Source organism: Pangasianodon hypophthalmus, chromosome 8, assembly GCF_027358585.1.
Source record: "Pangasianodon hypophthalmus isolate fPanHyp1 chromosome 8, fPanHyp1.pri, whole genome shotgun sequence".
NCBI classification, from domain to species: Eukaryota; Metazoa; Chordata; class Actinopteri; order Siluriformes; family Pangasiidae; genus Pangasianodon; species Pangasianodon hypophthalmus.
Window position 1 is genome coordinate 8,412,580 of NC_069717.1, and position 14,608 is coordinate 8,427,187.

The 14,608-nt window shown below is 36.4% G+C and overlaps 1 long non-coding RNA gene across 1 annotated transcript in view; it reads left to right on the forward strand.

Annotated features, from left to right (window-relative positions):
• LOC117597837 (uncharacterized) overlaps positions 1–14,608 on the forward strand; it is a 37,276-nt gene that overhangs the window by 21,343 nt on the left and 1,325 nt on the right. The window lies entirely within an intron of this gene.

Sequence of the window (14,608 nt, forward strand, 5' to 3'; positions counted from 1 at the left end):
CAACAGTGTATAAGTAGACAAACTAATCAGTGGCTAAAACAAAGCAGGCGAACACAATAAGATAACAAAACAATGACAGGGCAGGGGTGGAGACAGGACTAGAACCAAAACAAAGGCACATGGCAAAACATAAACAAAAGCATATGGAGGGTAAAGTGCAAAAACAAGAGAGAGGGAATTTGTGAATAGTAAATCAACCAGACATTTTTTCCCAGTTTTTACACAAACAAAGTAACTCAAAGCCTTGATTTACTGTATTTCATGGTTGAGTCTTTGTTATAGAGTTGGCGTCCTCTTTCTGGTCATGTGTGAGGTTATGATGTGATGTTAAACGTAGGCTGGCTCTAGGAGGAAGCACCACTCGAGCACTTCTTCGAGGAGCCATCTGTGTGAGTTTCACTCATCTTTCACTCCATTATTCAGCCATTTCATGGCAGATCCAATCCCTCCCCAGGCCATCTCACATTCCAGCAAAACACCATTTTTAACAGCCCAAGTCCTCTCAGTGTTGCCCGTATCTGTGGAGAATGCAGTAAATCGGCTCAGCCTACTTAAACAAGACAATCCTGTGACTCCAGCCTCTCTAGTCATGCGTAAATGTCCTCAGTGGAAAAGAGGTGTAGCTTATGACGATTCAGCATTACACATCTCTGACATTCAAATCAATGTTTATATAGGACCTAATAGTTATTGTGGATTTCTGTTATTTTGTCTAGCCCCTATAATTGATACATATTGAAGTCAAAAATTGACTTGCAGTTGCAGAAGATGTATTTTATTGTATTCATTTTCCAAATTGTGAGATGATTATTGTAATCAAGCAAATTGGGCTCAGTTCAGAGGTCTGAAGCCTGCCAGCCTGCGCAGTGGGAATTGCTGTGTATCACAAGTATCACACTGAGCTGAGATCTGACATTTGAGGTGCTACAAGGGGAAAAGAGAAACTTTTTGACTTTTTAACTGTTGTCTGCTGGCAAGCTGTAAGGCAATCCAACTTTGTGTGCGTGTGTGAGATGGAGAGAGAGTATCATTTTTGTTTTGCTGCCAGATATAATGCAGCTTTTTATCACATTTGTGATTTTTTTTTCCTTTCCAAAACAGGGCCATGACAATACAAAAGAGAAAACAAACAAATTCTATAATTAAAAACACATTAAAACAGATCGGTTATAAAAATATTTTGTCCAATACATTGTCCAATACATAGTACCCTCAATAGCATGGTAAAGAAACTATTAAGGTTGAGGAATGCGTTATATCATGAGGTCTTATTGCTGGCATAGTAAGAATGATGTGGGACAAACATGTTTCAAGTCTGTAATGCTCTACTGTATTCAAACATGCTAAACAAAAAAAAGTTGTAATCCATTCATTCATTCATTCAAAAATAATTAAATAAAACATTAAACTTATGGTTCTGTGATCTGTCCTTCTGATTAATATGTACTTTCATTGAACAGTGTGTTCTTAGTCTATCTACTTTTAGTTTCTCCTCCAAAGGAGGAGCATGAGTTGTTATAGGAGGAACAAGAATCATAGAGTATATGATAATGGGTGTTTGTTAAACCCATTATACTTTATTTCACAAACACCTTCTCAGTCCCTGCTGATAATGTGATATGACATGTAATGGAGTGTTTTTCTCTGTGTTATCACCTAACATGACTGTCACTGATAGGCTGCATGAATCCACAGTCTGGGCTAGAAAGAAATCAGCTCCAGCCTCACTTCTTCATACCATTGTGTGTATTTTTCTTATCATTGTTTCATAAACAATTTTTTTGTTTATTGTTAACTGCAAATAATCTGATATGAAATAAATATACACTATGGCATCTGAGCATTTTATTATTTGTTAATTTGTTGTTAAAAAGGGCTATACAAAATAAAAAATAAAATTGAATTGAATTTGTAGTTAAGCACTTGCTTAACTTTTGGTGAGAGAGTGAGATGACAGATGAGATGAGTTTTTGTGAGTCGACTGCTATTTTCATACCATGCTCAGTGTGCAAGCTCTTATTGAGGATGTTATACAATGAAGGTTATGTAAAGGACAGAGAGTGAGTGTGCATGTCAGCTTACAACATGTGTAAGTGCATAAGAGCACCCTGTTGCTAGAAACTAACCCTAACCTACAGTGTGCAGTTTCTAAGCAACACTAAGCACTTAAGGTCCAACAGAACATTATGTCTTTTTCTCCTTTTAATTATAGACCTTTGCCAAAAGGTTAATTAAAAGTAAGTGACTTCTAGAGAATTCAGGAGAATTCTATATTGGAATAAAATGGATATCACTGCATAATAAAGTTGGAAATATAATAGAGAATAAAGTCACACTCACTCATGACTGACGAAGATGTTATATGAAAAAATGCATTTGTATGTTGGTTGTATGTTTTATGTGTTCATGTTTAGTTTCAATTTTAGTCCTGACTCCGCCCCCATCTTATCACTGATTTGTTTTCCTAATTGTGTTCACCTTTCCCTCATTTCCGCTTATTAGTTTGTTATTTGGGAAAATCAATGTCATTCCCACTTTCTGGCTGACACATTTCACTACCTGATTCAGTTCTATTCATTATTAGGGATATTAAAGGTAAAAATCACACATCTTAGTTTCCCCCCTGTCTGAGCTCATGTCTATCACATCATAGGTAACTAGATATTAACTAGCCTAAGACCATCTAGCTAGCTAAATACACTGTAGAAAACAAAACTATCACCCCTGATATAGCCCCTTCTTAAATGCTGATGGGCCACCCCAGGTGCCCTCGCCTGAACTTGGCATTTGATAGCTTGATTTTATTTTTTTTTAATTGTCAATAATAACTTGTGTAACCCAGCACACTAGGTGGCAGTATGCACCTTATGTTTTTTGCAATCTGACAAAACAATGCAAAGAAGAAGAGTAAGACTCACAAAAAAGGTTTAAGCACACTGGAGTTCTTTCGTGGTGAGACTGTACCATTACCAAAATGGAAGTGACTGATGGCCCGATAGCTCCAGATCACAGTGACTGACATGTGCCACCATTAAAAAGAGCTCTTTGGTAGCTTTCAAATGACACCAGCCCTGTGACTTTGATAACTACAGTGGCCAAGAAAGAGGCTACAGAATTCAGGCACTTTAGCTGACTTGGAGCTCCATTTACGGCAAAAAATTCCGTGTTGGACCTCAGTGTGCTCTCCTGGGCTTGCCCTCTCCCCTCATGCAAACAAATGCTCGTGGACTAGTATTCAGTAGCAGCTACTGCTAATAATGCGAGTGTGAAGCTGTTATAATGTACTGTACATAGTCATATAGAGTAAAAAAATAACTGTATAGACTTTTTATTTTGTGTGTACATGGCCAGTGAGATTAGACTGTGGGAACATGCGGAGTAGACCAGTTCTCTGTGCTTGAAATTTTTGCAACTTTGATTATTTCAATGTATGCATGTGTGTGTCAAGTAGAATATGGGAATCTAGGAATAGAGAGGTTTTCTTGGTTGAAATGTAACAATTTCAAAATGTATGTGTGTAATTTCACACACAAGAAAACAGTTTAGGGAAAAAGACAGACACAAACAAATGAAGAAGATGTGAGGAGGATACAGACAAGTACATTTTTTGTCATGTCTTTGTCATTTATACCATGGTTACCTGTTTTTTTCCCCACAATGTCTACACTTTCTTTACTCTCTGAGTGGTTTTTCAAATCACAATGAAACTAAGGCCAATGAGTGTTAGGTTGAAATAATAATTGACTGTAGTATTTTCCTTTGACTAAACATTGAAAATAGGTCTTGCAGACTCGAAATCCATACAAGGGTTAAACACTTTTTGTTCTGGTCTTTATAAATGTCATATCAGGAGCTTCTCAAATGTGATGTGTGTAGCCTCTCATCTGTCAGGCTTTTTTTGTAAACAAAGGCCTTTAAAATAATGTTAATAGAAATTCCTGCATTACCATATACTGAGACAATGACTGATCATTATTTATTGATGCCCCCCTGGTTTTCTCTGTGCCCCTCCCATTTTAATAATAGCCTTTGCACTATAGCTTTAAGAAAATGGATTCTTCTCAATACTCTAACTGACGCCTCCTTGACTCCCTGTCCCATGTCTTTGAGACCATGACCTGGAAATAAATCACTGTTATTAAGGATGGACCAATTGTTTAAATGTACTCAGTGGAATGAGTTAGGATACACTTCCTACAAAGGAGTCTTTATTATTGTAATGTGTGACATTCAAGCAATATCACACAAGAAAGAGTGCTGTTGTAATGAATATCAGCACGGCTGTGATTTGGCCCCAGGCTGAGTGCCGCAGGTAATTATGGTGGTGCTGGTACAACAGGACCATTACGAGTGTGATATTGCTTTTATACAACAGTTCTATAAGCAAGAAATTAATATCAAGTAATTCGACATTTCAGACACAATATGGGCAAATAGTTTATTTGTTATTTTTGCTCCATCAATAAAAATAGCTCCCAAAGTCAGTGAACAGTGAAATGTACCTGTTGTATAAACAGTAAGAATTATGAGATTTACTAAAATAATCATAGTCGAATATATATAAATAAATGGCATCATATCAAAGCTGAGTTTCTGAATTATCATTAAACCCATTTAAGTATCATATGAAGTCATGGGATGTTAGAGTAGACTTTTGAATAAGTGTGTAATGTACTGGTGAACTGTTTTAATTGATATTAATTCAGTGTGTAATTACACCGTGTTGTGTATGCGCAGATCCGTTATGCCCACTGACAGGAGATACTGCTGTGCAGCAACTCATCAATTAGTGACATCGCATTAAAGTGATGTTTCAGTGAGTGAGAACGTCTTGTTTGGCAAATATGCAAATATGTTTGTTAATGATTCCTCTTTTTGTTGCATGTAATTCTTGTATCTATTCACTCAGAGGGAGGAGCTATAATGCAAGGAAGAGAAGTAAGGGAAGAAAGCAAGGAAAATTAAAGGAAATTTAAAGCTACAAGAAGAATAGTATTATTACCATATAAAACACAAGCATGATGATGATATTGTGAAATAAAAATGAACTAAAGGCGTGTGATCTTTAGTTTCGTATAAACTCTATCTATAAAATTTGCATTGTAGTTTGCATTAATGTACACTAAATTACCATTATTCACTGCACTCTTTAACATTAACAAATCAAGAATATCAGCATTAATAAAAAATAAGTACTGTTGTCAAGGAAAAAAGTGCATTAACAACTACATTAATTACTTTTTGTGGAAATGTTAAATGAATATGCCTGTAGTAACCAATGTTTATTCAAAACAGGACTAAAACTAAGTAAAAAATAAAACAGCTTAAATTAAATTACAGCATGTTATTAATTGTTGATAATAAGGCCGGTGGATGTAAATGCTCGAACCTACAATTCAGCCTCACTTTTATATTTTGCCAAATGCCAACACAAACACATTAATAACTGAGGTATAAGTTCATTGTTTTTGTTTGTTTGTTTGTTTGTTTTACAAGTTCATTGTTCAGCACTGTTGACTTGTCAGTTCTGATTAGTCAAAAGGTTGATTAATTTTTAATAACAGCAGTTCTGACAGTAGTGCCAGCTGCAAATCTCAACTGTCAAATGACAGATTTATAATATTAATGTGCTCATTGTATTACGTAAACATAGTAACAACTCATTCACAGGAACTTGCATGGTAAACCCTCCACATAATCTAAGGGTAATAACAAAATCAGGACTGAAAAGTGTGTATATACATTGATATGGTGAAGGCTTCTATAAAGAGATGTTTATTTACCGTTTATGGAAGGAGTCTCCAGTGTCAGCACATTGTAACAGTCAGTAAGTTGTCAGGACAGAAGACTTAGTGTTTTGCAGTTTCTCTGTAATATGAGAAGCTGCATTTATTATTGACTTATTAACTTCAAAAGGGAGAATGTTTGATGAATGTTTCATGGATGTTCTACACATTAAACGTAACTAACAATGGCTAAAATATATGATGTGTTGTTCATTAATAAATAACAAAATGTAACTTGTCACATTGTTGTTCTTCTGAATAAGAGTACACTTCTGAATATCTTTTATTCCTTAAGTAATGCAGTAAATAATGCTAGTGTAGTGTACCTTAATGCAAACTGTTAAGAATAGTTTTTTATATTACTAATAAATCTGATGAACATTAGATATACTGGGGATGTCCTGGGTTAATATGATCTTTACTGCTACTGTATGTACAGTAACAGTACAGTAACTGAACATGAAAGACTCGGGTATGAGGGAAATTTCTGCACAATATTCACAGCAGTTCTGTCAGATCTATAGTGAGGAAAGTTTGTGTAAATCTCAAATGATTCAGCAGTCATCATGGGCTCAGGGCAGCGTGTGTGTATCCATATGCTTGATTAATTATATGTATCTGAGTAATGATTAAAAACACAGCTCCTTAAACGTATAACTCTGCCTCTCTCTTCTGCCTCTCTCTGTTTCTGCATCTCCCTCTATTTCATACACATAGTCATGCATCCTGTCAGGAGTAAGCATGCTGTTTGTGTGTGAAAGTGAGGAAAGTGAAAAATGATGTTGGGAGGCGTCTCGCGAGAGAGAGAGGCCGAGTGCGCAGGGTCGACTAAATCCAATTGTTCGGGAATTATTTTTGTGTTGAACAGCGTCAGAGGCATGCTGAGGAATCACTGTCAGATTTGATTAGGCTCAGTGTGCGTTCGGGAGGCCAAAGGGACGTTCAAATTGCCACCTTTCTCTCCTTCACTACAACAATAAGCTCCTAACTTTTATTACTGATTATGCAATTATTGTCAAGGCTGCAGGCTGAGGGAAGGAAATGAATGGAATAAAAGCCTCTGGTCTATCTGTCCCTTAGAAGACAAGCATAGGAGAAAAAGGCAGTATAACATGCAGGGTATGTGTGTGTGTGTGTGTGTGTGTGTGTGTTGGATCCCCTGTCTTATTTCTGCTGCATCTTTCCACTACTAGTTTTGTTGTCCAAGAAAGAAATCAGAAAGCTGCTTTGTGGTGCAGCACTTACAGTAGCGTTTCTGCCTCACGGCTCCATGGTCCCTGCTCACTCCTGAGCTCGGGTTACTGTCTGCCTGTCTGAGTTTTGTGTCTGCGTGCGTTTCCTCTGGTTTCTTCAGTTTCCTCCCACCTCCCAAAAACATGCCATTAGGTGAATTGGTTATGTCAAATTGCCCCTAGGTGTGAATGTGTGTGTATTCACTCCTCCTGCCCAGTGATCCCGGGATAGGCTCTGCATCCACCATGACCCTGACCAAGAAATCCCTTTCTTCTACATCACCATTTTGGCATTGTCTAAGTGTAATAGTCTTTGATGATGTGTAGCCAAACTAAGAAAATGCTGATCTCACCTAGAATCAGAACTGCTGTAAGGTTATGAGTAGATAATAAAGACAAATAACTCCAGGTAACTTTACTGATTTTTTTTTTTTATATATATATAAATAGTACTTCTATGTGCTGCCACTTCTTTTTTATTCTTGTGCTTTTTGTGCTCTTGGCCTTGATCTTCACTATTGTGTTTTGCCATGTTTTTAGACTTTTGACACTGTGTATTACAGCAAGGAAGCTTGCTCTGCCCAGATTTTGATGTTGAGATGTTTTGATGCTGTTGTGCCTCTGTGACCATGCGAGCTGGCCAAGGTTGTGGTGGATCCAGTGTCTCTCCCAGGAACACTGGAACACTGGACTTGAGGCAGGAATAAACCCCAGATGTGATGCCAGTGCATCATCAGATGCCATGCATACACACATTTACAGGCAATTTAAAGTTACTTTTACCAGCCCAAAATTGATTATGTTTCTATAACAGCATGGCTGGAAGTGTTTTATTCCACTTATACCACAGCAGTTTGTGAAAACTAACAAAATTTTATATATTAAAGAATGACACATTGCACTTTTGATTCATTATATCTAGTTACATTTAATATTATTGAATGTCTGTAAAACAAGTCAGTTCCCATAATTATATACACTGTAGTAGCTATAAATTCCTGTTCCCTCAAAGCCTTGTAAGACAAAAAAGCACCTCATATAACCTCTGTCCTGAAGACTTTTCCGTATTGTAAAAATTAAAGTTACAGCTTCAGCTCTGACTGTTATAAAGCACTGAAACTGGAGACTCCTTCCAAACCTGCAAAATAAACGACTTCTCACAGAAAACTTCAAATCTGCCAAACCTGTTATTGTAGAAATGATAATGTATTAAACCAAGCACATTAATATTGCTTGAGTTTGATCTTCATTTTAATTGGCTAGTCGTTTCATTTCATATCCTCACATTTCCTTGCATGACACATTAAATTCCACAGTGGCTGAGATGGATGTGTTTATGGAGAAAGCTGGTGATTTAGCGGATGCACATCACTGGCTGCATTCAGAAAAAATAAGAGAAGATAACACTTTATTGATCCCTGAAGGGAAATTTAAGAATTTATTGTATATCATTGCACATATTTCCCTTCCCCACTGTCTACTTCATGCCCTGAAAAACATGGATATGAGCAAATATAAAACATTGTGGTGAGTGGATAAAGTTAAAATAAAATTCTCACTTTCTTAAAAAGGTCAGTATTTACATTGAATGCGTTTTCTTTAAATTTTCTTTAAATAAAACTAAGAAGGTGTGGAGTCAGACAGCAGCCATGTCCTGGTGTGAGACTATAATTAAAGAGGACGTACTCATCTGTCAGTCTGCTTCTTCACTCCTGCTAGACTGACAGGCTCTCAGATCATCGCTGTTATTCTGCAGGGAGTCTAAACGCTGATGCACAGTGAGGCTCTCATCTCTTTTTGTAGCAGGACAATCTCTCACTGAATGAAACGTGTGTTCCAGTCTGTGTGTGCATGTATGTGTGTTTGTGTGACACTGTGAGGCAGGTCAGGGTTGACAGAGAGAGAATCTCTCAGCATATCTACATAATCGTGACACATTGTGGAAAGCAGCACTGCGGTGAGATGAAAGGCCTTGTCCCTTTGAACAGACACAGCCATTGTTTCAGTTCGCTAATTCAGCTAGAACAGGGCACAGAAAAGAGTGACGCACCCACACACACCCTCCTCTCAGCACACACACACCTCCATCTCATTTCCTCTGTCTTCAGTCTTGTTAGAGCGGAGGAATAAAGAGAGCTAAAAATCTCTGGCAGGTGCTTTTCAGAACACCCTGATTTAATCAGAGGCAGAGAAAGCAGGAACATATAAATGGTAATGAGGAAACACTTAGAGTCTTTCAGCTCTTTGCTGCTCCAAACCTCAAAAATGAATCAAATCTGTCCCTTACCTGCTGCTTCTTTATTCGCTTCAACATGACATGTTTGACTCTTTATTCTAAGGAAAGAAAAAAACTTCCAATCAAAATATATTCAGGCACTGTAACAGAGTCCATAAAATCCTTTCATCCATAAAATCCTTTTTTCTTTTTTTTCTGGCATAGCACTCTATCTACAGTCGAATTCGATGATTTTGTTTGTTTGCTTGTGAGGCAATTGTTGTCTTTTCTACCCCAATTATTACCATTATTAAAGTTACAGTATTATATTTATGATTGAGGTATTATAGTTATTCGCCTGATTGTCACTTGAATTGAATGGCTTTAATTTACTCCTCAGTGACTCAAAAACAAGTAAACTTGGACCTAATGTGTTCAGTGGAACATGCAAAAATAAAAAGCTCTGTGGCTCCAATAATTACCCAGAATTGTACTGTACACATTTAAATAATGAGCCTAATATGTGACTAGTTTATGTTATGGGAATAATGCACATAAAATAAATCTGAATTTTGATCTGAATTCTGTGGAATTAATTATACATTTAAAGTGGTGTGTGGCTGCAAAAAGTTTGACAATTTCTGTTTTAGAAGCCTAAATGTGTGCTAATATCTGAAATAGGGAGAAATTATAGTATATGGTAAACATTCTGCATATAATCATTCATATTTTCCACTCAAACAACAAGACTATACACATTTCCACCATCAGAAATCATTCTAATAAGAACATCTGTTAAAAAAAAGTGTTTTTTCCCCCCTTAAACTGTATATAGGAAGATTATTGACACTACTAAGAAATATTCTGAATAAGTACTTGCTGCCTTCGACCCAATAAGAAGTTTGAAGTACACTCTACAACTTGTAAAACAGCTTTCATCATGAAAGAGACATATGGCTGTTGATTCACACAATTCAGTTCATTGACATTTAGAAAAAGGCCACTGAGAAAAATCAGAGCCATAATAAGATTTTCAAAAGTCTGAAACTGTTGAACATCTGCTAGGAATTAGATCCATAACTATAATGTCTTGCATCACAGAGATAAAGGGAAAGAAGAAAAAAATTACAGTTTCATAATTGCAGAGTTTAATTGATTCTCTGTGTTGTTAAGTATCAAAATCAACCATCAGACACAGACCCGATAACAAGCTGTTTAGCAAGATTGCAAGAAAGAAGCGTTCCAAGATCCCTCTACAAGTATCTCTAACCTTCTTAGACTTTACCAGGCTTTAAGAGGCTGTTATTCTCTACAAGAAAACCTTTTTTCTGTTTTGCATAAAAAAATAAATAAATATGTATTTAATAATTATTTTTATGTTGGAAAAAATCTTTGAAGAAAGCATATCATGCTCAAATTATCACTCATTGCATGTGTTGTTCATCATCTAATGTACTAAATTTTTGCTCATTTTCATAAAGGGTGCCAATAATTTTGGAGCTGACTTTGTCTATACATATTGTAGGATTTTTTTATGGAGTGACTGTGTTGATTTAGAGGACTGAAATAAAGCCTAAAAGGATGAGCTAATCTCTGTTCGTCTTGCCTTCAACATCAGAGCAAACACGGGCAACTCTGGGTCTTCCTGCATACAGAGCTGCTGTAACACCACAGAGATTTGCAAAACCTAGAGCTAAATCTAATAACGTAGAAGTATCAGTAAAAGAGAGGTTTACACAATAATTCCATTAAGATGTGCTCTGACCCCAGCTTCCTTCCAAACTAGGATATGAGAAGAGAAAGATTTCATTGTACTGTGAATACATAATGGCTCTCTTTTTAGCAGTGTTGGGTTTACTGGCTGCTTTCACTGATTTGGGTTAGCATGAAAGACAGGAAATAGTGTGCCTTGTACTCTATGCAATGAATAAAACACAAAGGGACATGCTGTTACAGGAAAATAATCAATGACAGCCCGGCGTGAATCGATCGGTTTTGTATAACAGCACGTGTTTTATTCCTCTTATACCACAGCAATTTGCATTCACTAACAACTGTTTTAAAGAACGACTGGTTATACTTTTCATCCATTTAGTTACATTTATAGTTACAATCTTATAGAACATCTGTAAAACAAGTTAGTTCCTGTTATCACTTTCATTACAGCAGCTATAAATAGATGTTTTCTCACCAGCCTCTCTATTCTCTCTCTCGTAAATGTAGTGTGTCATCTTACAGAGAAACTCAAAGCTTTCCTGTGTTGTTACCTCTGACTGTTACAAAGTCCTGACACTGGAGACTCCTTCCAAAAATAATAAAAAACAAAGAAAACTTCATCATATCAAGAATTACACACGTTTTTAATCCATTCATGTAGAGCATCCATCATACAAGTCCGTAAGTATTGGAACGAGCTCATTAATATTGCGTTTGTTCACTTTTTTTGTTTGTTTATTTGGCTATCCATCACGCCCTCACAGTCATTTTTTAAATCGTTTTATATCTATAAATATGATATTTTAGTTCTTTATTTTTATAAAGGTACAAAACTTTGTAAATATGTTGTTTATGCTATTTATTTCCTTATGGCATATATTTGCAGACTGATTGAAAATAAAGGTAAAAAAAAAAAAAAACTTACTGAATGAACTTTAAATGTTATGTTAGATATCTATTAATTATTTCTGTGGATTAAAGAGTTGGTCACTTTTACTAACAAGCCACTAGATGATCATTTCTGCATGTAACAATCAAATGATCCAACCCCAGTTTTGAGACTGTTCACGTCAATTATCCTGAGCTGAATCTCCTAATAACCATCCATCTGTCCTTGATCTGAAGGCTGTGAGCAAAACCCCATTCCCTGCTACATTCAGCACCTCACTCATGCACTCAACATGTAGTTAGATAGTCTTCGCATAAAAGGTTTGCTCTGATGGTGTTGTTGTTTTTTTTTAATTATTTCTGTTTGCTTGCTGAAGTCACGTAATGCACGTAATGCGTTCCAATGCGCCCACGCTCTTAAATGGACATGAAATGAAAAGGATGAGAAAGTTTCTAAAAATACCTGAAAAACACACATGGTCATTATGTAAGATTTGAACATAGAAGAAAATGTCTCCTAATGATACCATTTAATGATCAACTAAAGATCAAACACACTTTTACCACAGACAGCACCTCTGATATGGGCTGAAAGAACAAAGCATGAGGTAAATTAGTAAATGTTCCTGGTGTTGCGAGAGTGAACACAGGCTAACAGCGCTAATGAGCCACAGAAAGCTACGCTTCCTGAAAATTCACCTCAAACAGGTGAACTAGGAAGAACAGAAAGACTTTTCAGACTTGAAAGCACTTACACGCTTTACTCGTTGATCATCATTAAGCCCATTATTTCTGCACAACCTCTGGTCTTTTTGAGGTACTTAAAATAATTAATCGCTCAAAAAAGCTTTGCTTTAATTTAATTTGTTAGAAACAAATTAAAGCAAACAGTCACCAATTAGCACCGTGTAAATGACATCATGCTAAGTACTGGCTATTATTTTTTTTTATTCATTCGCATTTGTGATCGAGTTTGATGCTGTTTTTTTTTTCTTAACAATCCAGACTCAGATTCAGAAAAACGAAGAATTAAAAAAAGAAAAAAATCTAAAAAAAAACCTTTAAAAATGATATTGTATAATATTTTATTTCAACCAAGTTTTTCTGTTATTATCATTATATATTTTCTTTCCACTTCAGTAGGAAAATATTAAACTAAATGCCGCTATTAGCTATATAGCTACAGCAGCAAGCTATAGAACAGTGTCCATTCAGAATTCACTGAGAAGTTGACTTAAATGGTTTTAAATGCTTTACTGGTGTAATGTACATGCTGTTAATTTACCAGTACTTGTACAAAATGCTCCAGTACCAACATCCGATACCATGTGACATAAACCTAGTGTACGTTGTACTACTGAACAGACGGCATGAAAAGACAGCGATGTTCTGTGACGATTTCCTTAATCAGGGTGTCATTAATCAGTCATTAATTTGGTCTGAAAGAGCTCTGGTCTTTTGTTTCAGTTTGTTTTTCAGACTGGTTGAATGCCATTACTGCATTAATTAGAGCTAGTGCCTGTTAGTAAACTCAGTGCATGTTCTTGGGTGGCTGTAGAGGAGTAATGGCAAGATTGCTTGCTGTTAGTCCAATTTATCCAAATAATCTGGTTCATATGGTGGGATATTGGTGGATAATGGTTAAAAATACTTCACCCAGCACTCTTTAACATCCCCAAAAACACATCTCTGAACTGAAAATACAAAGCCTGAAGCAGTTCTTCTCACCTCAATTCACACCAGATATCTTGTACTGTACACAATTAATCACAGAAGGTTCCGTCTGCAGATCACAGAGTGCTAATTGTTGTTTAACAAAGAAAAATGTATAATCTTTGATGTGGTGAAGCTGTTCTGTTAGGAGATGTTTGGAAGGAGTCACCAGTGTCAGTGCCTTTTTACAGTCAGTAATTTTCCCGACATGAGATGGTCTTCTCTTTTGCACTTTCCAGTTTAACCTGACAAGCTGAAAACCAGAAACCAGACAGTGGTGTGTGATGGCACTCCACCTGCACTTTGTGCTGCATCACCACATCACCTTCATGTTTTATTTCTTACTTATGACTTAATTCATTTTCATTTCAATTTTTTGTGTAGTGCTTTTAACCATGGACATTCTCTCAAAGCAGCTTTACAGAAATACATAAATTCAGCATAGAAAATTTTAATTTATAAATTTATCCCTAATGAGCAAGCCAGAGGTGACAGTGGCGAGGAAAACCTCCCTGAGATGATATGAGGAAGAAACCTTGAGAGGAACCAGACTCAGAAGGGAACCCATCCTCATCTGGGTGACACCAGATAGTGCGATTATAAATAATTCCCTTCTATAACTGTGCACTACATGGTCAAATAGTGCAATTGTGTAACCAGGAAATTCATTACAGTTTCCACATGAAGTCTATTTTATTAAGTTTTCAACTGTTCACTGATGGAGACTTGAGTGCAAAACTGTTCGTGGCAATTTCAGTCCTAAAGCTATCATACCTGCAAATCGTCTCAGAAATCTTATCAGTATAGTGCACATTACATTTACATTTACATTTATGCCATCTGGCAGATGCCCTTAGTGCTTTGAAGTCTCTATCAATAAATACATCCTGATACTGGTTCACAGACTAAGAATACCATCAGTCTAAAAACTCTATTGGGGAGGTAATATAGTACGAGAAGCACACAGACAACACTTTTTTTTTGCGAGAGGATCGGAGGGAGCGTGGTGCAGTGCGAGAGCTAGCTTTTGTAGTGAAGAGTATGAACATTTAGGAATC